The sequence below is a fragment of the Sapajus apella genome, unplaced genomic scaffold (assembly GCF_009761245.1).
Source record: "Sapajus apella isolate SASKATOON/1434 unplaced genomic scaffold, GSC_monkey_1.0 scaffold11, whole genome shotgun sequence".
Lineage (NCBI taxonomy): Eukaryota > Metazoa > Chordata > Mammalia > Primates > Cebidae > Sapajus > Sapajus apella.
This window is the reverse complement of record NW_022436951.1, coordinates 24,179,794-24,206,285: the sequence shown is the minus strand read 5'-3', so window position 1 is coordinate 24,206,285 and position 26,492 is coordinate 24,179,794. Positions and strand designations below refer to the sequence as shown.

Sequence of the window (26,492 nt, the reverse complement as noted above, 5' to 3'; positions counted from 1 at the left end):
ATCTCCATTTTGTTTCTAATTGAGCTTATTTAGATCTTCTCTCTTCATTTCTTGCTTGATCTTGCTAATAATCTATCAATTTCATCTTTTTAAAAAACTGGCTTTTTGTTTCATTCCTCTTTTTTGGGGGGGGGGCTTCAATTTCATTCAGTTTTCCTAGATCTTGCTTATTTCTTTTTTTCTGCTGGGTTTGGGTTTGGTTTGATCTTGTTTCTCTAGTTCCTTGAGGTGTGAATTTAGGTTTTCTATTTGTGCTTTTTCAGACTTTTTGATGTAGGCATTTAATGCTATGAGCTTTCTTCTTAGCACCACCTTTGCTGTATCCCAGAGGTTTTGATAGGTTGTGTCACTATTATCATTCAGTTCAAGCAATTTTTAAATTTCCATTGAGAACCCAGAAAATTTGAGACAGGTCTCAGTTAATTTAGAAAGCATATTTTGCCAAAGTTGAGGGTGTGCCCATGACACAGCCTCAGGAAGTCCTGACAACATGTGCCCAAGGTAGTCAGGGCACAGCTTGGTTTTATACATTTAGGGAGACAGGAAACATCAATCAATATATGTAAGAAGTACATTGGTTCAGTCTGGAAAGGCGGGATAACTTAAAGCAAAGGCAGGGAGACTCTAGGCCGGGATGGTGCTTCTAGGTCACAGATAGGTGATACACAAAAGGTTACATTTATTTGCGTTTCCGATTAGCCTTTCCAAAGGAGGCAAATCAGATACGTATCTATCTAAGTGAGCAGAGGTGTGACTTTGAACAAGGGAGGCAGGTTTGTCCTAAGCAATTTCTAGCTTGAGTTTTCCTTAGTGATTTTGGGGCTCAAGATATTTTCCTTTCATACCATTTTGATTTCATTGTTGAGCCAATAATCATTCAGGAGCAGCTTATTTTATTTCCATGTATTTGCGTGATTTTGAGGGTTCCTTTTGGAGTTGATTTCAAATTTTATTCCATTGTAGTCTGAGAGAGTACTTGATATAATTTCTATTTTCTTAAATTTGTTGAGATTTGTTTTGTGGCCTATTATATGGTCTATCTTGGAGAATGTTCCATGTGTTGATGAATAGAATGTATATTCTGAATAGAATGTATATTCTGCATAGAATTTTGGGTAGAATGTTTTGTAAATATCTGTTAAGTCCATTGTTTCTTTGCTGATTTTCTTTCTTGATGACCTGCTTAGTGCTGTCAGTGGAGTATTTTTTTTTTTAAGTCTGTTACTAGTATTGTGTTGCTGCCTATCTCGTTTCTTGGGTCTAGTAGGGTCTAGTAGGAATTGTTTTATAAATTTGGGGGCTACAGTGTTAGGTGTATATATATTTAGGATTGTGATATTTTCCAGTCGGACTAGTTCTTTCATCTTTATGTAATGATTCTCTTTGTCTTTTTCTTAACTGCTGTTGCTTTAATGCTTGTTTTGTCTCATAAAATAATAGCTACTCATGCTCACTTTTGGTTTCCATTTGGATGGTGAGTATGTGTAAGGTGAGTCTGCTGAAGACAGCAGATCCTTTGAGATCTTATCCATTCTGCCATTCTGTATCTTTTTTTTTTTTTTTTTTTGAGATGGAGTCTGTTGCCCAGGCTGGAGTGCAATGGTACAATCCTGGCTCACTGCAACCTCTGCCTCCTGGGTTCAAGTAATTCTTCTGCCTCAGCCTCCCAAGTAGCTGGGACTATAGGTGTGCACCACTGCATATGGCTCATTTTTCACCCTGTGACCAGGCTGGTCTCTAACTCCTGACCTCAGGTGATCCTCCCACCTGGGCCTCTCAAAGTGCTGGGATAACAGGTGTGAGCCACCATGCCTGGCCCATTCTGTATTTTTTAAGTGGAGCATTTAGGCCATTTGCATTCAATTTTAGTATTGAGATGTGAGGTACTATTCCATTCATCATGCTATTTATTGCCTGAATACCCTGTGTGCTTCTTTTTGTTTTCATTGTTTTATTTATAGGTTCTGTGAATTTATACTTTAAGAAGATTCTATTTTGGTGTACTTTGAGGATTTGTTTCATGATTTAGAGCTCCCTTTAGTGGTTCTTGTGGTGCTGGCTTGGAGTGGCAAATTCTCTCTGCATTTGTTTGTCTGAAAAATACTGTATCTTTCCCTCATTTCTGAAGTTTATTTTTGCTGGATACAAAATTCTTGGCCAATAATTGTTTTCTCTAGGAGGCTAAAGATGAAATTACAATACCTTCTGCTTGTAGGGTTTCTGCTGAGAAATGTGCTGCTAATCTGATAGGTTTTCCTTCACAGGTTACCTGATGCTTTTGCCTCCCTGTCCTAAGATTCTTCCCTTCATCTTAAGTTTAGATAAACTGATGACTATATGCCCCGGCAATGACCTTTTGGTAATGAATTTCCCCAGTGTTCTTTGAGTTTCTTATATTTGAATGTCTAGATCTCTAGCAAGGCCCAGGAAGTTTTCCTCAAATATGTTTTCCAGTCTTTTAGATTTCTCTTCTTGCATGAGAACACCAATTACAATTATTCATATGTTTGGGCATTTAACATAATCCCAAACTTCTTGGAGGCTTTGTTCATTTTTTAAAAGTTCCTTTTTCTTTGTCTTTGTTGTATTGGGTTAATTCAAAAGGCTTCTCATTGATCTCTTAAGTTCTTTCTTTTATTTGTTTGTTTGATTCTATTGCTGATACTTTCCAGTGCATTTTGCATTTTTCTAAGCATGTTTTTGATTTTCAAGAGTTGTGACTGTTTTTCATTTATGCTTTCCATTTCACTGGAGATTTTTCCATTCATATCTTGTATTTTTTTTTTCTCTATGTTGGACTTCACCTTTCTTCAGAGCCTTCTTGATTGGCTTAATACTTGTCCTTCTGATTTTTTTTTTCTGTCTATTCAGAGCTTTCATCTTTGTTTGGGTCCATTACTGGTGGAGCTAGTGTGATCTTTTCAGGGTGTTAAAGAACCTTGCTTTGTCATATTACCAGAATTGTTTTTTCTGGATCCTTTTCATTTGGGTAGACTATGTCAGAGGGAAAATCTGGGATTCAAGGCCTCCTGTTCAGATTCTTTTGTTTCACAAGGTGCTTCCTTGATGTGGTGTTCTTCCCTTTCCCCTACGGATGGGACTCCTGACAGCCTAACTGCATTGATTGTTATTTCTCTTTTGTGTCTAGCCACCTAGTGGAGATACCAGGCTCCAGGATGGTACTACAGAGTGTCTGCAAACATTCTTGTGATATGATCCATCCTCAGGTCTTTCAGCCATGAATACCAGTGCCTGTTCCTGTGGAAGTTGCAGGGGAGTGAAGTGGACTCTGTGAAGATCCTTGGTGGTATTTTTGTTAAGTGCACTGGCTTTGTATTTGATGACCTCCAGCCAGGAAGTAGTACTTTTACCAGCACATCAGCTGTGGTAATATAGGGAACATTAGGTGGTGGGCAGGGCCATAAAGCTTCCAAGATATTATGTCCTTTGTCTTCAGCTACCAGCCTGGGTAGGGAAAAAAATCATCAGATTGGGGCAGGGTTAGGCACTTCTGAGCTCATACTCTTTTTGGGCAGAGCTTGCTGTGGCTGCTGTGGGGTATGGAGGTGTGGTTCCCAGGCCAATGGAGTAATGTTCCCAGGGGGACTACGGCCAACTCTGCTGCATCACACAGATAACCAGGGAAGTGGGGGAAAGCCAGCAGCCACAAGACTCGTCCAGCTCCCATGCAGCCCACAGCCCTAAAAGCTAGCCTTACTCCCACTGCACCCCTCCAGCAGCACCAAGTTTATTTCCAGGCAGCTGGTGAGCAGGGCTGAGAACTTGCTTTAGGCTACTGGCATCCCAGCTGAGAAAAAAAGCTTGCTGTCCCATGGATCTTGCAATAGCAATCCACCTCTTTCAGAGTCTGTGGATTCTCTGGGCTTACTTACCTGGTGTATTTCTACGGTACTTCTTGGAGCAAAAGTTCACGATATGGGTGTCCACACACTGCTCTGTCCTTCTGAGTGGGAGCTGCAAGTTAGTCCTGCCTCCTATCCACCCTTTTTCCTCTAATTGACACTCCTAGTTTTTGAGGCAGAATTTTAGTCTCATAGCATGTGAATAAAGGCATTATGTTATGGTATGAATGTTTGTGATCCCTAAATTCATATGTTCAAATTTGAACACCCAGTGTGATGGTATTAGAAGATGAAGGCCTTTTGGGAAGTTATTACATCATCATAAATGTATTAGTTCCTTATAAAAATAGGCCAAAGAAAACTCATTTATTCCTTCCAAAAACTCATTTATTCCTTCCACCAGGTGAAGACACAGAACCAGAGAGACTGACCTCGCTAGACACAGGACCTGCAGGTGCTTTGATCTTGGATTTCCCAGCCTCCAGAACTGTGAGAGATAAATTATGCCTTTTTTAAATGGCCCAAACAGACTAAGACACATTCCTAGAGCATTACTCTTAATATATGTAGGGTGAAGTAGTTAAGGAATGAACTGTTTTCTTTTAACTGGTAATTTGCTTGATATAGTCCTAATACAATGAATGCCACATGTAATTGGAAGTCCAATAAATTACTTTGAAATAAGTTTACCTGCTATAGGGAATATGCTTTCCCTTTACTATTTCAAAGTTTTTGAGTAGGGACATATCAGCTCTTTACAGTAATGAAGATTTGGAACTATGTCCAGCATAACATTTGTTGGGAGATAATTGTCCATGGATTTCTCACAATTCTGCACATCTTGTGAGCAGAGTCACCAACAATCTTTGTTTTGGGCTATTTTTTTTTCACGGATGTTGGCATAGCAAGCAACATTGGAAGGTTGAGGTAATATCTCCTCCTAAGCTTGGGGGTCATTTAGCTGGGATGCAAAACCAGTGCATGCACAGCATCCTCTTGGGTGCCTCTCTGTCACCCCTCTGAGACTTAGAGAGCAAGAGGAACCAACACAAAGGTGAGGCTCTTGCTTCCTGCTGTGCTATGAGTAATAAAGGCCTTTGTTCCTATCCCAGGAGTCTTGTGTCTTTGGTCAGCCTCCAGGAAACTGTGGTATGCAAACTTGTTATGTTGCGCATAAGGTCAAATCTCAGGCCCTTCAAAATTCTTGACACACTTTTGATGGGTTAAGCAGAACCATGCAAGTTGACGTTTGCCAAGGAAAAAGGAAGTTGAAGGGGCCTATGACCAAGTTGCCTTAATCCCCTTCTTTGTAAATACCCTATACACTTGTTTTTTGGTGTGTTTTCTGTTTTTAAAATGGCCAAGAAAATTTGTTCTTAAGGAGTGCCAGGTAAATAAAAAGGGAGAGTGTTTGGATAAGGTATAGAAGAAAGCTTTGCTAAGGTGCAGCCAGCTCCCAAGCGTGCAGCTCCAGCTGTCAGATAGAATGGCAAAATGTATGATTCCTAATGGAAAGAAACATAGGCTTTTGCTCAGTAAATACCTCATTCATAATTTATTCTCCTCAGTCCCCTTTTTAAATGGAGAGTAAATATAAGTTTTATTAGTGATTTATTTTTACCTAGCAACCAACAGTGCATTTGATATATTTTTCTATAAAATCAAGAGGTGATTTTTTAATTTGTTTCTTCTTTCAAATTTGGATTAATTATCCCTCAATAATTCCTCTTTACTGAACTTTATTCCACCCTTTATTCATCTGCAAGGTAGAAAAAACTTAAGAATTTGAAAGACAACTTGTCAGTTTGACATATCAGATAAAGCAGCTAGTCAACCTATACCTTTTATGTTTCCTTGTGTGACTAAAACGTCACAGTCACTCCTTCTCTTTTTTACTTATCACAGAATCTCAAAATAACCAGAATCCATCAGGTGACTTAATATGCCTAAAGGCAATCTGTGTAATAGCTAGTGGATTAGATGGGTATCTAAAGTTTAGAAACTTGGGTATCTAACAACTTGAAAATTCAAAAATACTTAGTAAAATATATCAACAGACTCAAGCTCCACTGTAAACAGGTTACACTAGCCAGAGGGATCTCCTCTGGTCTGTCATTCTGAAAAAGTTGGACCATCAACAAATGGGCACATAGCTTGCCCAGTTTCTTTAATATCCATCAGGACAAGAAATATTTCAATATATTTCCTTCTTAAGCTGCATTTAAAGCAAAATTAGTGGTACACTACAAAATTAAAATAGTTACGATTAAAGAGGAATAATTTAGAAATTATAATCTTGTCATTTTGAATTAGTTAAAAGGAAAACCAAACATAGCATAAAAGTTATACAACCCTTAAAAAATAGAATGGTCCTGGATACCACTGTTGACAATCTCCCTTTTTGATGATATTTGAATATGCTTTAATACTTGGATTGTTTAAACCTATTTTTGGTTGTTTTAGAATCATTGAGACCAACATGTCATCACTGGAGGTCCTGCTGTTACAACAATCAAGAGTTGGTCAAGTTTTGACTCCAATTAGGAATATCAAGTGTGTGTGTGTGTGTGTGTGTGTGTGTGTGTGTGTTTTAATCTTTCTCTTTTTTGTTTGCAAACCCCAAGAATTTCTGTGGGTTATTCAGGGTTTGATCAGGAAAAGAGGACTTACAGTATAGGCATACAATAGGGATATATTACAGAGATTTGACTTTACACAAATGTGGGGGCTATAGACACATCTGTGAGGCTATTGCTTTTCTATCTGACTTTAGTAGCCAAAGTCCTCAGAGCAAGTAGTTTGGAAGGAAAAATGGATACAATGCAGGGACTCATGGACAAACTGGATTCACAGAGGCTGATCTGGAACCTGTGAGAATAGAGAGGCACCCACACGTGTCTCTCATTGCTTCCCAGATTGCAGCGTCAATGACAGAGCTTCCCGCAGGACAAGCTGGTGTCCCCCTTGCAGTGCCGAGTGCACACTTGGCCCAAGTGTTGGAGAAGCTGACTCAGGTTTCCTAGCAAGAGCTGAAGAAGCTATGGGTCCATAGGTGGGCTGGTGTGAACCAGGTGTGCCACAGGTGAGTGAGAATGTCACTGAGCCACTGCAGCCCCACACACCCTGCACTGACCTCTGAGTGAAAGAACATGGCTACTGTTTCACTTCCAACTTCTAAATCTCATGCAAATGCACGTTTGGTTCATACCAACCTGGAACAGTGCAAAAGTGCAGAGGAAGAAATCCTGGAGAAAAGATGTTCAGCTTAGCTAAACTGACATACTTCAAAATCCACCACAAAGCATCTAACCAGTTTAGTCTTTGTCACAATTCAGATAAAGGCCAGATTTCTGTGTCTCTCAAGACTATTTAAAAAAGCCTACAAAGATAAATGGCATTTGAACATTTGCCTGTTTCTATCTGTACCAGACACAAACAAAACCCTTATATGTAAAGCAAGCCTTTTGCTCTACAAACTTTCTCTAATATTGATTTGATTTATTCCATGATCTTGCATTTAGTGAAATTAAACTGAGTCTCAGGTTTTATTAGTTAGAGTGGAGGACATGACACAAATTAATTTCGACAAAGTACTTCTCCACCACTAACTATGTAACCTTGAGCAAGGTTCGCAGCCTCTGTGAGTTTTCCTTTTCTCTCATTTATAAAGTAGAGTACAGAAAAGTACCTGCATCTAGCTCCTTGTTTTAAGAATGAAGCCTGAGAATGTATGCCAAATCCCCAGAGGGTTATGAAAAGTTAGCTCTCGTTCTTACCCTCCTCTTCCTCATTACCATTTTGTACAACGTAAACAACTATAAAATATAAAATTTGAAGTCTTAGGATTAAGATTTTGAATTCAGACATAATAATCCTTTTATTACTTTTTCTTTGGTTTCATGTAAAATTGTATTCTCACTTTTCAAATGAACTAGAAATGTAATATTAACCAAATGTTAAGAAGTCCCTCTGCGAAGTCAAAATTAGGATAAATTATTGCCTCTCTACTATTTTTTTTTTTTCAAATTTAGAAGATTCTTGTGAGTCTTTGGTTTACAAAAATCTACCAAGTTTGAGATTGGGAAATAAGACCAGCAGAAAAATGATTTTTTTCCGATTTAAAAGGAGGAGGACTTTTGCCCTAATCTCTAGCCCTGCCACTATTCAGCAAAGGCAAGAAAGACAGAGAACAACTGTAGAATCAGGAAAAAATGACTAAAGACTAGTGTGTTGTGTGTCTGCCCACCAGAAGATTGCAGCTCCTGCTCCTGGAAGAGGAAGCCAAAAGAATCTTGTATTGGATTCCTGTTGCTACTGTACAAATTACCCCAAACTAAGTGGTTAAAAGCAACCAAGATTTATTATCTTAGGCTTCTGGAGATCAGAGGTTTCAAATCAGTCTCAATTGGGGTTAAAGTCAAGGTGTCAGCAGAATTGCTTTCCTTCTGAATGCTTGAGGGGAGAATCTATTCCTTGCCTTAGCCAGCTTTTAGAAACTGCTTGAATTCATTGGCTACCCATTCCTCCATCTTCAAGGCAACCCCTGCTTCTGCTGCCATTATGTCTTCCCTTCTGGGGCTGATGCTACTGCCTCCCTCCTTTAAGGACTCTTGTGTTAACATTGGACCAACCCAGATAACTCAGGATGATTACCCTGTCTTAAGATCCTTGAGCTAACCTCATTTGTAAAGTCCCTTTTCCCATGTGAGGCTTTACCATATTCACAGATTCCTGGACTTAGGGAAGACTCTCTGTTGGGCCATTATTCAGCCTGCTGCAGACCTGTAGCAAGGGGAGCATCTATTATCTAGAACAAAGTCATTTGCAGTACTGGAATCTAACCCCACTTTGACTTTCCAAAAATTTAGTTAATCTCTCTACCATCTATAAATACCTTAGTGAAAGCATTTGAGAGAGATAAAAAGATGTTCTTCTATTTGTGATTGGATGAGCTATCAAACAGAGACAGCATGTATACAATCCATAAACTAAAGTCATTCAGCAACTAGATCAAAGAGGCATTTGATGCCAATAATGACATAGAAGGTGAGTCAATTCCCTTGTTATAATGAGGAGAGTGGCTGAGAATTTGCAGAAATCATGGAGCTTTTTGGACTGTCCATAAATCATGGAATGAAATGGGTAAGAACCAAAGTACCCTTCTCATAATGGGTCACATCAGTTGCTACTCGGGCTGATCTTGTATGTGCTGTGTGGAGACTCTTTGATACCCTGAGAAGATTTAAAATTAAATTTGGATTCTTAATTTGTGACTCTGGAAGCATAGAAAATTAATTCCTCAAGTCATTTTTTTCTCATTTGCAAAACTGGAATTATAAAGGCTATTATAAATAAGTGCCTACCATCGTGCCTGCAAGGGTAGACTTGGAGCTGTTTCCTTTTTATTTTGTACTATGAATGGACTTTATAATCATCCCCTTGAAGCATTAGTAGAAAATATAAGTGCAAGCTGGTAAATTTAAAATTACATAGAACTCGAAGTGATTGTGTATTATTATCTATAAATGTTAAAATGAAGACTCCAGTTATTGGATATGTTCCCTCTTATTCATATTTTTAACATATCCGTCATGTCCCCATACTCATTTTTTATATGTGTAGATAATAGTGTAATCTGGGTTTGTAAAAACAATTTTAATGCCATTTTCCTTATTACAGAAGTAATAGTTAGAGTGGAAAATTTTGGATTTACAGATAAGCAATATCAAGAAAAGAAAAATCAGCCAAGGTCTCACTGCTCTAGTCATTAATATTTTGGTTTATTTTATCAAAAATAAACTAATCTCTCAGTCTCTATCTCCATATTATATATGCATATGTACATACCATATAAGTACATACATGTTGACTCATATGTTTGCAAGAGCTTACCAGATAATACAGGCTGGGGACTAAGTTTACTGATAAATAATTTTCATCAGTTTGTTTAAAAAGAATTCTGTCATTAGCGTTATATACTAAGACGGGCCTGGTTCGGCATTGCAATATGGGAATATGCCTTGATTCATCCATAACGAGGTTTTTATTTGGCTTCTGATAAACTGTTGGTTTTCCTTATTTTATGCTATTGCTTTCCTTTAAACAATTATTTTACAAAACAAATAAAAATTCCACTTTGTTTATAAACTCTACCTGAGGCTGTCTTTATAAATTGGATGATTTTGCCTTGTTTGGGTTCATTAGAGGGTCTGCATAGACTTTGAAGCAGTTACACTATTTATCTATTTACATTAGAGTGGAACTATCTTGGACAGAGTGTGTATATGGAAGTTTCTAAATGTTTACTTAAAGATGGTGTCCATTCTCAATTCTTTTGATCTTATGACTAACTTCCTTCTTCTGAGACCTTGACTTTGAGGAATATTTACCAATTTTCTTCAATTACATGATGACTCATAAGATACATCAAACCTTAAAAAGAATTTCCTTGCATTGTCTCATAATCCGTTGCTTTCAAATTGTGTAAGAAAAGGTGGCTGTTTTTACTAACTTGCTATAAAAGATTTTCTTTAATTTTAAATGGAATGAAATAGTAGCTACTTTGAAAATTTTAATACCTTTGTCATAAATACCTTAAAGTGTTTGCTGTCATCAAAGTCCACCAACTTTTCATCTCACTTATCTCCTTTTTACTACTAATCTGATTATTCCAAGCAGTGGTTACAATAGATTAGGAATATTTCGTGCTAAAACAGAAGACCTAGTTGAAATGTATTTTATAAATTTAACAAAGTTCTAAAAGCAGAGGCCATTATATTCCTTGGGGCATTTGAAATTCCTTGAGTGGTCAGATGGGTGTTATTTGGGAAGGATTTTTTTTTTTAAATCTCTAATCAATCAAATGGTCCCTGACGGGTTCTTTGAAAGAACAATTTAGAATTCTCTACAAAACCTCTCAATGATCAGTGTTAACATTTGTCACCCACTGAAAAGTAATAAGCATTATTTGCATGCTATGCTTATGTTATCTCCAGCTATCAGACCCTACAATAAGACTTCACTGATGCCCTGTCTGACCTTAAGATGTCATTATGAAATCATGTAATCACCCAATTAATTTTAAATGGAAATTTTTTTAGCTGGTTCTAAGTTTTTGCTGGTAAGATTCGTACCTTTCCTCTCAGAGCTCACTGATTTCATTACCCTGTATAAAGACGTAAGTATAAATATTTTACATAGTTTTATCCCTTGGGTCTGTTATTACAACGTTCGATATTTATTATTTATTTAGTGTATTGTGGTTTTTACATTAATGTACTCGCATATTGGCTCCAGGAGTATCATGACCTGAAGAAACAAAATAAGCTAATATACTGAAAGCTCTCTTATTTCAGGGTTGCCTAATTAAAACCAATTTAAAGACAGAAAATAAAATTAATGATTATAGCAGGATATAATACATATAATCGTGGAAGGTTGCTCAAGATTCCCTGGGAAATGAGGAGAGGCATTCAACTCAGATAGGGAAGAATTCCAGGAAGTAACACTTGAGCCTTTGATTAACACTGCTAGAACTATATATGCACACTGAAAAAAAATACAAGTAATACAGAAGGGTCTAAAGCCAACAATGAAAAAGGATATTAGTGGAAAAACAGATGGAAACTATAAAGTTTGGGTTCGGTTAATAGCAATCTACCCATGTTGGTTTTTTTAGTTTTATTAAATGTATTGTGGAAATGTAAGATGCTAACAATGGGAGAAAATAGGTGAGGATGTATTTACAAATGCTCTGTACTGTCTTTGTAAATTTTCTATAAATTTAAAATTATTCCAAAATAAAAAGACTATTTAAAATAAGTGAACAATAGTTTTTTTCTTTCACTGACAGATCATAATAACACACTGTTCTATCTTCACCCCCAACTATATAGAGTTCACTTTCAGATCAATACATATGAATCTACCTTACTTTAAAAATGCCTGTAAGTTATTCCATGAAGCTAATTTACATATCTCAAAGTCATTCTGTTATCTCCATAGATAACTGCAAAAAGCATCTTTACAAATATATTCTTGTTTAAAATTGCCAAAAAATAAAAATATTAACATTTTAACGTGAAACAAATGTTTAAAATTGCCAAAAAGGAAGAGGAAAAATTCTTTTTCAAATGGTTGTTGGAGTTTATAAACCTACCAATATTATATGAGAATGCCTTTTTTCTCATGTTCTTATTAAAATGGATATTATTATTTAAAAATATTGCATTCTATTAGAAAGCAGTTGGTATTTCAATTGAGTTTTGATGGGTGAACGAATACTAGCTAGGCAAATGGGAATTTGTGAAATAATAGGTAAGATAAAATGATGAGCAAATGTATGGTGGCACAGAGGAAATGATGTTCTCACAATATGGCATTTTTCAGAAAAGCTGGAATTTATCATAACACTGAGAATCAACATCATAGAGTTGGCTGCTATCATCATGAAATGTTTGCATCCCTCCTAAAGGGATGAACCTTGAAAAGTTAGAGATGATAGAGTCTTTATAAAGGGAAGGCCATATTCAGATTTGCACTTTAGAAAGATCTCTATGAATGCATCGCAGGAGCCTGGCTTAAATGAAGCTAAATCTGGAAACAGGATAATCAGTTAAGAGGCTTTTAAGATGATATGATAAATAACAGTCCTGACGCAAAGGAAGCGCCTTTGAGAGAGGCATTGGAGACAGAAGCTTCAGGACTTAGAGACTGATGAGACCTGAAGGGTAAAACAAGTGGAATAGACCAGGTTAAATCTCAGTCCCATCTTTGGTGTCAGTGCCAAAATTAGAGACTGTAGGGAGAGGAGCAGGCTTGGGAAAGAGATGGTAAATTCTTTTTTAGACATATTTCATGAAAGCTGCCTGTAGGACTCAAAATTGAAAAGTACAACGGACAGAGAGAGAAGCAGATTTCAAGCCTAATTCTGGCCCAGAGATACAGATTTGAGAGTTATTAGTGTACGAGTGGAAGAGGAGACTGTGTCATTATTGACGTTGGAGTGGATATGTCTTTGTTGTGGGGACTTCTCCTGTGCTCTGTGGGATGGTTAACAGCACCCTGGTTTCTGCCCGCTGGAAGTCAGTAGTTCTTTCCACACTGTAACAACAACAAAAAAATGCCTTTAGATATTGCCGAGTGTCTCCTCAGGCAAAAGATTCCCTGGTTGATAACCACTGGACTGTGTGATGTGAGAAGGGAAAAAAGATGATTATGGATCCCTGGGGAACTCTGGCATTGAAATGTGTCATTGATGGTGCATGGGAGAAATCCAGGCAGGTCGATGTAAACAAATAAGAAAAAATAGGTGGTACCATTGAGGACAGGGCACGAGATGAGACAAAAAGGAAATAGACATCAATGTCAAATACAGATAAGTCACGTCAATTGAAGACTAAAATTCTTAACTCCATGTGGCAATTTCAAGGTCACTGGTGACATTAACAAGAATAGCTTTTTGGATGTCAGCTTCGGGTGCCACCTGGAACCAGTTCTCAAAATTCAATACACTCTTAATTTTTGAGTGATGGCTGTCTCACTGTTTCTTGGGGGTTTGAATGACAGTTCTATTAACTCTTCTGACCCTCACTCAGCCTAGGTATTTTCCTTGAGAAATATTAAAACCTTTCTACACATTTCACTCCTGGTTCGTTTTTGGATTTAAACTTTTAATAACCAAATGTCTTTCTTGTTTTAACATGACGACTCTTTTAGTCTCCATTATTGTAGTCCCCTCATCCTAAAATACCCGGTGGTGTGTCCTGATGCAGCTGGAGTGGCAGACATTATCTTTGCCAGGAACCTTTCTTCCCTCTTCCTCTTACACCAAATTTAGATGACTAAAAACTCACCACTTTCAGTGTGAGTTCGTTTCGGTGGAGCACTGGAGCTGGCTCTCACAAGATCGAGGGCTGATTGTTAAATCTGCGGTAATTTTGGAGCCAGTTGTTAAATGCGGCCATTCTAAATAATTGTTATAAAATGTGACAATTCATTTTATAACAACAGTGGTAAATATTCAGCCCACATTACTTTTAAATTATTTTACTATTATCTAAGTTCTTTAGGTTACGTATATTATATCGCAATGGTTAAAGGGTCATATGGTGTGGTACTTCTGTGCATTTCTTGTCAAATTTGTGTTCAATTATGTCAGATTGGTGGCTTGAAATTAGCCATGGTGAAAGTCTATACATTGCAAATATTGTCAGAGCCTGATAATTTTTTAACTATATAGACTGTATAAAGTAATTGATAAAATACTATAATACTGATTAAACTTAAAAGTATCTTGTGTTTGTAGCTGTTACATTGTGAATTGAACACACGGTAAAAATATTCTGGTATCTAAAGACTAGTATCCAACCAGCAAAGAAGTCATTCAGGTCCGTGATGAATGAATGAAGTTATAACACATATCTCTATTGTTTCAGCGTCATATTATTCATTAATAAATTAACATTCATATTAGCCAAAATTCAGTTGGAATTATGCTCATTTGTTAATTGCAAAACTAGGTTAACTATATAAGAATTTGGCAAAAAATAAATAAGCCATTTTGTGTGAATAAATTAGTCATAAGAAATTTACAATAAAAAATAATATATATCTCATTTGCAAATTATATGCTGCATATCCTTTATATCAGTTAAATTTATAAGGGACTTAATGTTTGTATATCTCTCTTTATACATATATTGTTCATAGACACTTGTTTTTCAGAAAGCGAACTATTAAACATTTGCCAAAATTTCTTTCTTACAAGATGTTCCAAATTAATTTCCAGGCGCTGACTTTTAAGGTCAATGGGTACCAAAATCTGACATAAATATGGTTTAGACCTTATCAGAAAGTATTACTATGCATTGGTATTTCTAAAATTGGTCTCTTCTCTGTTCTCACTACTGTCCTTGTCCCACATTTTATCATATCTTTACAAAATTACTCCAGATTAGCCTTCCTGTATCTACTTATCATCCAATATTTATCTTGCAATAATTTAGCCAATTTTTATCTTGTAGAATTCACATTGGTCTCTGGATTTATCTTTTCTGATCCTTTTCTGTGACATTATTGCATGTGGTTTGAATTTAACTGTACATACTGAAGTTCTACACATTTTGGTCTCATTATGGAAGTTTTTTCTTATATACTTCTGTTTTTTCTCTCTCTAGTGAGTGTAGTCTCTCTAGTCTCTGGGTGGGACTCATGACTGAAAAAAGGTTTTCTGTTTGTAGGTGTTGTCTATACTACAGTCATTCATAGGCATATTTTTCAAGGGCAGTAGAAGAGAAAATGATAGACTTATTCAATGTTTCAATGGATTAGCGTCCCCTAGTTTTGAACATAGTGGAACAAAATCACCTGGAAACTTGGGAGAGTCTAGGGTGACCTTTTTCCCTTTTTCTGCATCTATGTTCAATTTATCTTTTTCTGTTTTCTTTGTTGAGTCATACTGTTAAGCAGATAATCCTTCACCAATATTCAGCCCTCACATCCTGGTCCAGGCTGCAGAATGTTGTTAGACTCTAGTAAAATGGTGGCCTTTCCTTTAAAAGCAATTATCATCTGTCATAGGCTAAATTTTGTCCTCTTCCCCCTATGCCAAAGTCATATGTTGAAGTCCTAATCCCTACTACCCCAGAATGTGACCTTATGTGAAAATAGGTTCATTTCAGATTTAATTAGTTAAGATGAGGTCATACTACAGTAAGGTGGGTAGATGAACCAAAATGGCCAGTGTCCTCATAAAAAGTGGAAATTTGGAGACACACACACACACACACACACACCCTGCCCTGTGGACATGAAGGCAGAGGTGAGGTTGATGAGTCTACAAGCCAAAGAATGCCAAAGATTTCCAGAAAGTCACAAGAAGCTAGGACAGAGGCATGGAATAGATTTTTCCTCATAGTCTACAAAAGGAACCAACTGTGTTAATACTTTGATCTCTCAATCTTTGCCTCCAGGATGATGAGGCAATTAATTTCTTTGTTAAAGCCACTCAATTTGTGGTACTTTGTTATGGCAGTCAGCCAACGAGTGTGTCATCTAATTATAATACTATCATTGTAACTTAATAACTTATATCACACATATAGTAAAAGTTTTTTGAGAGCAGGTACTGTGTCTATTTTACTCATAATTGTATTCTTTGTGTCTACCATAGTGCATGACATATACTAGGTGCTCAATCAAAATTGCTTAATTGAATGGTTAATTGAATGAAAATCCTCTTCCTCAACAAAGTTTACTCTTATAATGGTTAGAAGAATTTTAGTTGTAAACTTTCTATCAGATTTTTTCTGGTTGCAAATTCAAGGAGATGCAGAATTTCTTCTGCAAATTTGTCTTTGAGATGGAAAAAGGAAGGAAACCTCTTAGTTGGGTGGATGTATGTGTCTGGTGATAAGCCTTCTTTATTTTCACATAGGCTAAATTTACTCATTTTTGGCCATAGCAACAGAATGCGTGCAAAAGTCGATAGAGTAGTGTGTGGAATGTGAGGACAGCGCCACATGGGGAATTGTGTGGTACGTGGTTGATATGATATATTTTAATGTTTAATTTAAGAAGGTCTGATTTTGACAGTAGGGTTTGGTTCTAAAAATAGAAGCAAATGATAAATATGAAATAGAACTGTGTGATACTGAAACAAAGGAAAACAAACAAACAAATGAATGATAGCCCATTATGTTGTCTTTATATATAATGCTTTTACACAGAACAATAGCGTTTCATCGCTCTCATTTACCTAATCTGCATTATAAATGCATATTGTCATTTTACATGTGAGATGTGAGAAATCTCTCTCATTTGTCTCTATTTCAGGCTGTTTATTTTAGGTAATTCTTTTATTGTTGAGTCCATTTTAAAGATGCTCTTTGTTAGCTATTTTTAACCTTAAGTAAATAGAGTATTTAAATCCTCACATGGAGTTTTGGCCACAGGTTGATTTATATAAATTGTAGCATATGGATTAGCATAAGGAATAAGACCAAAAAAATCAGAGTTCATTCCAGAGGAGCATATGTCATTTTAGTGTTTGGTGTCATGTACGTTAGCTAGATAAAATAAAATTGATTCCAAAATATATTTTCTAAATACATATATGTTAGTTTATTTTTAAATAGACTTTTCTTTATGGTTATAGTTAATATATACATCCTTTGTATTGCTATGCTAATTAAATGCAATTATTTCCCCATCACCCCAGCATATCTATGTAATTATGACATAATTTGATAAAAATACATTTAAGCAATATCTATAATAACATATTTTAGTCTTCCATTACTATAAGCTTTTGAATATGGAGTCATGCAAATGAATTCAATTTTACACATTTGGAAAGAGAATAAGAAAGAATTTTCTAGTAAGTGCATACACACGAACATACATAACAACACAGGCATGCACTCATACACACACACACATACACACACATACACACACACATACACATGCACACACACACACACACACACACACACACACTCGAACCAACTGTCATGAAATCATTGAATCAAACACAATGCTTTGGAAGCTACATTTGCCAAGTTTAAACTAGCTGAAATTTTATGCTTTTAAAACAATCTTTTAGGGAATTTAGTTTATGGAAGTTAATTTCTAATTCTCCAAAAGAATTTAAAAGAAATTTAAAAATTCAAAGGTTTTCTTGAACCTCATAAAACTTTGCATAATCATAGAGAACTAAAAGTAGGTGCAGAAGGGAGAAAACAGAAAGACAAATTGTCCATATTCAAATATAAAATGGTCCAGCATTTTTGGAAATGAAGAATGACATGAAACACACACATACACATGAAACTAACCATGAAGTTTAATTTTGTTCTATTTCTCAGGGATAGATTAAATGTTTAAAAGGAGATGTTTCAAAATGGAAAGACTTTTACAAGTGAAACACCCATACTCTTAAATATTACTAGTTTTTTTTCTCTTCTTATATTATTATAAGACCCAGTATAACAAAATAAATTTTCTCCTGAAATGTTATCCTGAAATTTTGAAAGGACAGAGACTAGAAAGATGTACATTTATTTGGAGAATCATTTGACAAATGTAAGCATAGCAAATGAAGTGAGATATCTCTGTATCATTCTAGAGCTAGAGAATAATAGTACCCAAAATAAAGAATTATTGGCATTTGTGAGCAAAAGAAAGATGACATGCAAAAAAATGAAATCAAGTTATTCCAGTTGACCTTTATGTTGGGAACTCAGAAGTGGCCACAGGTTTTGTAAAAAGGTCTGAGTAGCCAAAATAAAATTAAATATTTCTGTAGCTTTTAATGTTGATTCCATCAATCATATGATGTCATTTAGAAAATGTCATAATAATCACTGTGCCAAGTTATAACAAGGTAAAGGCTTTTAAAGGATGACAAAGTACAATGCACAGGAAAATTCTTTAGATAAATAGTAGCTAATTGAGATTAATACAAAATAAATAATTAAAGCAATATTATTTTGCTTTTATTGGCAGTAAAACAGAAAAAAGATCACACACTTTCCATGGGGAGCACATGACATGCACAGGAATGTACCCTGGCTGTGAGGCTTCCTGCTTCAATGCCAGCATGGGGTTGGAGCTGCAGCCTAAGATCTTGCTTTACTTGAGCTCTCTGCTTGAAAAGATCTGGATACTTACAATGGTTGGCTCAGGGTCTGAGCTGGAAGTGAGCTGTTCTCTCTGACTCACTCATGTCATACAGAAATCATAAGATGGTTCATGTACAAATGTAGGGTTTACTTTCCCTACATTCACTCCAATCTTGTGATGTGAGACTCCTGAAGTGGGATTTTAACCTCAAACCTTGTTTAGAATTGTTTCTTTCAGTGGAACTCAGGAAAGACCACAACAGTTGTGGAGTTACTACATAAAGAGGCTTCTACTCCCCAAGGGATGCATAGGAGGAACCGGCTAAATCTAAGAACTGCACAAAACTCACAAATAATTAAAAACAGATGTTTACCTACGTTAACAAACCTGCACATCCTGCACATGTATCCCGGAACTTAAAATAAAATAAAACTTTTAAAAAAGAATAAAAAAAAACAGATAAGAAAATCTAAAACTAAGAGATAGTCTTACACCTAACAATAAAAGAATTTACATCCAAGTTGAAATAGAGTTGGTAGGACACTCTTGGAAGTGGATCTCAAAATAAGTATAAAAAAATTCTTAAAAATATATATAAGTAAATAATACTCATGAAAAAAAGAATACAATTATGCAACAAAGTAAAAATAAAAAAAACTTTTTCTTTGCTTTCTATGAGGGATTATAGATAGATATAGAGGAATTGTTCCAATTTAGAGCCAGATACATAAATAGAAGTTACAGGACCTAGAGAACAGAATGAGAAGCTCTAACAGAGGACTAAAAGAAGGTGCAGAAGGGAAAAAAATAGAAAGAAAGGCAAATTGTCCATGTTCAAATGTAAAATGGCTTACAATTTTCAGAAATAATGACACGAAACACACACACACACACATGCATACACACACACGCATACACACACACACGCATACACACACACGCATACACACACACGCGCACACACACACACAGACACATTTCATACACAGATGAAATACTTAAAAAAAAAAACAGAAGTAAGCAACAAGGTTAAATGGTTTTTTTGGCACCCATCTCCTATTTGGATGCTTTCACTAAGGTAATTTATCATTCAAGCTGATGACTGGTTGGTAACTGTCGTAGCACTCTACCTGATCTGTCCTGCTCATTACTGAGCCTTCCACATTCTTTTGTATTTTCCCACATCGTTGATAAAAACCGATTGCTGCTCTCTAAATGGGTTCATGTTTAATAATAGTAATAAGTTCTTAGCACACCACATAAATTTCAAATATTAAGAGTAGAAATATATTTTCAGAGAGTAGTTGAATTTTCATAGAATTTTAACTTTCTATTCAGTTTATAATGCTTCTTTAATTCTTATAAATGAACAAGATTGTTAACAGTTCAAGAGAAAGCCAGGCAAAGTTATGAACACAGAGTTCAAAAAGAAATACAAGGAACCAATACATACATTAAAAGAAACTAAATCTCAAGAACAACTTTAAACAACAAACATAAAATTAAACAATATTGAGATAGGCTTTTTCATCTAGATGGTCTAAAGTTATAGGCACTTTCATGCATTAACATTGGTATATTCGGTTTAGAAACTTATTTTAAAATTTTTAGAAAAATTAAAATATCTTTTATGAGGCAGCTCTAATTCCAGAAATTTAAACAACAAAATTACTCAAACACTTACCTAATGTTTTGTGCAACTTTTTAATAAATTAGAAGTGATTTTAATCTCACTAAAGGGATTCTAATTAGATATATTATGATCAATTTAAACAATGAAATAATATACCAGCCATTAAAAGGAAGAATGCATCACTGTATCTAAAAATGATAGGCCACAGGGGAGTTTGGGAGGGATAAAAGTGGTATTTCTCATTTCATCATATGACAATTTTTACAACTAAATAAATATTTAAAATGTAAAAATCCAATTAAATAATAAAATGACCTATTGATGTTATATCAATGACATAATTCTGATGTAAATATTTGATGTGTTGGAATGGAAAGCATACATGCACATCTGATTTGATTTGCTACTTTTCATTTAGGAGTTTGAATCTGTATTCACAAGTCTGGTTTTCTCTCCGAGTTCCTTGTGCTCTCTTGTCAGGTGCTGGTAATACATTTGTAAGATGGAGCACTACAAAAGCACTATTTTTTTCTTCTGCCTACTTAAGAAAAATTTGTTTTTTTTTTTTCCTCAGTTAAGAAAAAAAATGGTAGAAAACAGTTGTGAGGAGATTTTGTGGGATTTTTTTACATGCAAGCCTGGCAGATCACGGATAAGAAACAAGATATCGAGGCCATTACAATCTTTTATCTGGTTTGACATTAAGCCCCTCCTCCTGGTACAAATGTGAGGGCCTCCCAAAACACTCAATTTGTCTATATGCTTCTTGTTTAGTGGGAAGAAGGAATCAATAGTCTTCAAACATCTGTCCCCATGATTCAGAATTAAAACATTTTTGGAATAAATTTGGGTGAGTGAAACTAAGATACAGAGTTTAGGGAAGTGATTGAAGAAATTGAAGTAAAATTATCATGATGTTAGGGATGAGGTATCCAGTGGATTGGTTTCAGCAGGGAAATGGAGAGAGAAGAAAGGAAGATAGTTCTCCATCACATCCTGTTGGAAATGGTTTAGACCTAGGAAACTACTTTATCTGAGAATTTAAACATTAAGGTAGTCAGCTGCAGTCATACTTGGGGATAAGTCAAATTGACCTGATGACCTTTTGTGAGCAGATTTAACCTAAAGAAATTCTTTGGTATCTGGGCCTTGTCTCAGTGACAGACCAATTCTTATTCTGGAGGGATCTCAGAAATTGTCCCTAATTTTTATAGCTTTAACCACCACATAGGTAGGGTACTGGAAAGCGTTTACTCTCTAAAACCTGGCTAGATTGCTGGGGAATCTTTTCCACTCTTTTTAACTGAGAAACTGGTCAGCCCACCTTGGCCACTTGAAGGGCTGATACTACAAAGACAAGATGACACCTGCTACATGTGTTTGATACTGAAACAGGAACTTTTCTTGAGCTACAACGTTTATCACAAGCACTATTGGTCAGTGATAACAAATACATGAGATTTTTGATACATTAGCAGTAAGTTATTAATATAAAACAGCAGAAAAAGATGCTAAAACTAAGAAATGCAGTAGTGAAACAACCGTATCATTAGATAAGAATTAGTATAAACGTAACAAGATTTTATCATTTGAAGTTATTTAACTTTGCAAAAGTATAAATAAAATATAAATCTCTCAATAATGAATGCACACTAGGAAGTTTTATAATCCCCAAACTAGAATTTAATTAGCAATAAGTTAACTTTCATTTATATCCTTCAAATATTTATTCTTCAATTTTAAGCCAGCAATTTGTCAATGTTCCAAAACTTAGTGATTTCCTGAAATGGTTCTTCTGTTTTTTTTTCTTTGAAGAGAAAGTAAACATTTTTTAAATAAAAAGTAAATTTTATTTAAAAAATGTTCCTTACAGATAGCAAACAAGAAGTACTATTAACATATATATATTAACATATATATAAAACATATATAATTAACATATATTAACATAATATATAACTATTTTAATGTATATATTTACCAGAATACATTAGTAAGTTTACATTAAAGAAAAAATTGAGGAATTTTTAATAAAGTTTTCTTTTTATACGAAGTTTTACAATGTTAGGCAGACCACACTGAAAAATGTATATGCATCAAAAATATTCTCATGACCAGTTGTCACATAATCAGCATTAAGATGTGTAAATACCGTGTACAATCATTTGACCTTAAAATGAAATTTTTATTCTTTCAATAACAAATGTTGAGCAAAATGGATTTTAAAGATAGTAAGTACTAATAGTACCAAATAAATATTTTAATAGCAGTTTAGCAAATAAATGCATATATCTATTTAGTACAGTTGTCCATTGGTATTTGTGGGTAATTGATTCCAAGACCCGTATGGGATGCTCAGGTCCCTGATATGAAATGGCACAGTTTTCTCATCGAATCTTTAAATAATTTCTAGGTTGCTTAGTACAATGTAAATGCTATGTAAGTAGTTGTTATGCTGTATTTTTATTGCTGTAGTGTTATTTTTGTTATTGTTGTATTGTTATGCTTTTTTTGAATAGTTTAGAGCCTTGGTTGGTTGGAATCAGTTGTGCAGGAACCTGTGGATATAGCGGGCTGTCTGTGTGTTTCATTCTAATTTCTAGCTTTCACCTTCTTTGTAGAAAGAATACTTGCCCACTATGTTCTGTGTTCTTTGTGAGTGATTTGCTCAGTATGCTTCTTGACTGAGTGACTGATCTAGAGAATCTGACTTTCCATTGCTCTAAGGGCTGGATAAGGTTGGAAGAACGTAAGAAAACATGGAAGGGAAACTGAAGGTAAATATTCGTTCCTTTTCATAAGCTAATACCACTCTAGGGATTTTGTTTTTAATGCATATTGACAGTATGCTTTACTTAGTAGCTAGTTTCCATTTGTGTAGATTCTGCCTAATGTAACTTCTTTTTTGCCTAAGCATTTGCATGACTATTAGTGCTTCAAAGTCCATTTTTTTTAAAATGCACGTTATAAATACAGAAGAAATATCAACCCCCCAAACCTAACAAGGACTCCGAACATTTTCATATTAAGACTGTAAGTAGATCTCAGTTCAGGGTTTATTGTAAGTTGGTCAAAGCAACTGGAAGAAAATGGCTAAAATTGCATCTTTGTGTGTATTTATTACTTGATGTAATAAAGCTTATTTTCATTAACAACTTGTATATTAAAAAAAGAAATGACAGATGAGATTTATAAAGGAAAAGAGAGTGCTAATATTCAGCAAGCAAACACCAGTATTTCATTAGTTTGAAAGCACTGGCTTTTATAAGGTCTTTGATCAAATTAGTGCAGATAGAAAATATCCTCTTTGACACAGGTTTTGTCAGATACAACGCTATGGAAAGCAAGATTCCTGATTAACGATCTTCAATTAATCCATCCATTTGGAACTTTTAGTTGGTCATGAACAATTTCATTGTTCTCTCTTCTTGCTCCTTTTTAAACAAAATGTCTCTTTCCAGATAATTTGAAATTGACTCACTATTATCAATTTTGATAATTATTGCTAATTTTGTTCCTTCTAGGAATATTTACATTTTACAGAAATCAAAACTTTCACACTAATGGTAAATTTTTGGTGCCTTGTCTAGTTATTTTTTTGATTAATGTTTAGAAAAATAAGCTGTTTCTATGAAATAGCTAATTTTATGAAAGCATTAACAGTATTTTTATTTTCACTGAAATAAAGAGGCAAAAAATTTAAGGAAATTTTGACACTATTTTATATATAATAAATTAATATTAATAGGAAATATGCTACTAATTTTAAATCTTCCCTTGGTCAACAAGTTCTTTCAGAATCCTTCTCCCCTAGACCTTACAAATATGTGTGTTTCTGATAGTATGTGTGGTAAAATTCTGTTTTGTCTTATATTTACATAGGGAACATCTCAGATTTGTTGTCTCTCAATTCTCATTTAAATCCCAGACGCAGATAGCTTGAATGCTTGAGATGAAAACACACACACACACACACACACACACACACACACACACACACACACACACGTTGGATAGCCTATAATCGACCTTCTCAGCAGAAGTGGAGTATTTCTCAACTCTTTACTGACAGATATTTTCCTATGAAAACTTTCCACACCATGTGTCATCAGGCCTGTTACACGTTTTCTAGCTTCCTCCTTTTTAACAGATCACAGAATCAAAGTTGACATTTCTAAGATTGATGTTTACATTTCTAAATCTACCTGCCAATCAAGAAATTCCTAAGCAACAGTTACTACTGGAGCTGCCGGGTGGGCCTGTCACACCACCACAGCAAGAAGACAATGAGCCCAAGTGGAGGTAGACAGTTTCTTGCCCACTGCGCAATAGACAGCATGAGCCTTATGCTTGCATCACTTCGTCTCGTCCCCACAGTTCCAAAGCAGGCCCAGGTGAATGCTGCTCACACAGTGTGGGCCATGGCTATGCCTGAAGAATGCTGAGCTTAGGAAGCTCTCCAATCTTATGAGGGGACCAGAAGCACATCTGCCTATCTTCCACTCTGGAGAGAGACATTATCTTTATAATTTTGATCAGAGACAAATTGTCAGGTCGGAAAACAAATCTGCCTTTGGACAGAGATGTTACTTTTAGCACCCTGGAACATGTCAGGAGATGGGAGGAGGACTCCAACTTTAGAACTTTGGAATCTAAGGAAATCTGCTTCCTGTCCAGAAACATCTTTGCTAACACCTTGGACAAGTTTCCTTGAACAAGTTGCCAGTGCCTTTTGCTCAGATGTGCAAAAACGGCAGATCCATGAATCATCTCCCAGCACCATCTTTTTCTCACCTTTGGTTCCTTTGCCAAAATTTCACTCCTGTTTTGCATTTTGCATTTTTTCTTTCTCTTTATGTATTACAAAAATAAAATTTTATTATTTTCCTAGTTATTCTCCAAGAGAGCAATTCCAATGTACTTTACTAGACATAAATAAGTGTATATGCTTGTGTTAGAGGTTATGGAAATCTGCAACTGAAGAAAAATTAATTTTTTAAATTTCCTGATAGAAACACTAAACTCTGACTACTATTTCAGATTGAATCAGTGTTAGTGGGACATTTGACCTTACAAATCTCTTTCTATTACAAAAAGAGATAAATTTGGATGTATGCTCACTGCTTTGGAAAAAGCTAATATGAAGAGTTTAAAGAGGCACAGGTATGACTGCACCCCTGATAGAGGAAGAAAGGGAAAAATATATTGTTCATTTCAAATTAACAAATATACATTTTCAAAGTGTAATCTGTTAAAGATATGATTACTAGCTACAGAGTCATATTGTCTTACCTCTCTAGCACCTGAAATCCATCTCAGATTAAATCAGGCTACCCTGGATGTTGCTTTTTTGATGAATTATTATTATTATTTTTTAATTAGCAGAAGTCTTGAGAGGAGGCAGTGGCCAAGCTCCATGTCTTGCAGCCAAGGCCACACTGTGGGATGGAAGGTGCAATGTCATGTGTTTGGTTTACAGCACTCACATATCAGCTGACAGAGTTAACGGAAGTGCCTATTGGCTGGCAAGCACCCAAAAACATCAGGCTGAAAACCTGTTCACACCAGTGCTTCAGCCTTGGAGATCCCTGAGAATTTTCACAAATGCTTAACCTCATTTGCTGAGAAAGGCCATTATGGACTTAAAATTAATGAATGCATTAACTAGTTAATGTAGGAGAACACAAAGTCAAGAATGTGTTCCTTGTTATTCTGTGTTTCAAATTTGGCTGGGCAGTTGAGCAAATGGTCTTAATTCTGCTAAATATTGGAAACCTGGTGTCTAGGCACAAAGCTCGATTTTTTGGCTTCATTGAGGAATAAATATATTCGTCGTTCCAGTCAACAAGCAGAGATCAATACAGTATTCTAGGTTTATCAGGAAGGAGGGCCATGCATGATAACTTACCTACCTAGTACTTTGTTGTCTGGTAGCAATGAGGTTGGGATGTACCTTTGCCAAAGGACTAATTTTAGTAGGACTTTGGGACTGTTGGATAATGAACTAGTCAGTGTGATGAAGACCCCAGTCCCTCTGAGCTCTTGGAGCTTATGAAAGTCTAGATGTTAAGCCAGAGAAATTGTGAAGATTATTCTTCCTAAGTAGCAACCTCCAAAAAGATTAAGATGTATATTCACACATATTGATTTTGGAGAGGCTACTATTTTCTATAATCTCTCAAATGGGGTTTTTATGCCCACCTTTCTCAATGTTAACTGACAATGAGATTGAATAAGTCATCAATGAGAAGAGCGGTTTTAAGCTATATAATGTAGTACATAAATATTACATAGAATTAAGGAGGTAGCACAGTCCTCAATAAGGTCTAGATATTCAACTTACATTTAAAGCTCTAATTAGTGCTTTTACC

At 35.5% G+C, this 26,492-nt stretch overlaps 1 long non-coding RNA gene across 1 annotated transcript; it reads right to left on the bottom strand.

Annotated features, from left to right (window-relative positions):
• Nucleotides 1–3,918: 3,918 nt before the first annotated feature.
• Nucleotides 3,919–24,952, bottom strand: LOC116552333. Its single transcript, XR_004269331.1, has 3 exons — nt 24,942–24,952; nt 13,429–13,432; nt 3,919–4,004 (listed from the first exon to the last, which is right to left on the bottom strand). It is a non-coding gene; the product is annotated as an uncharacterized LOC116552333 (long non-coding RNA).
• Between the last annotated feature and the right edge of the window lie 1,540 nt (nt 24,953–26,492).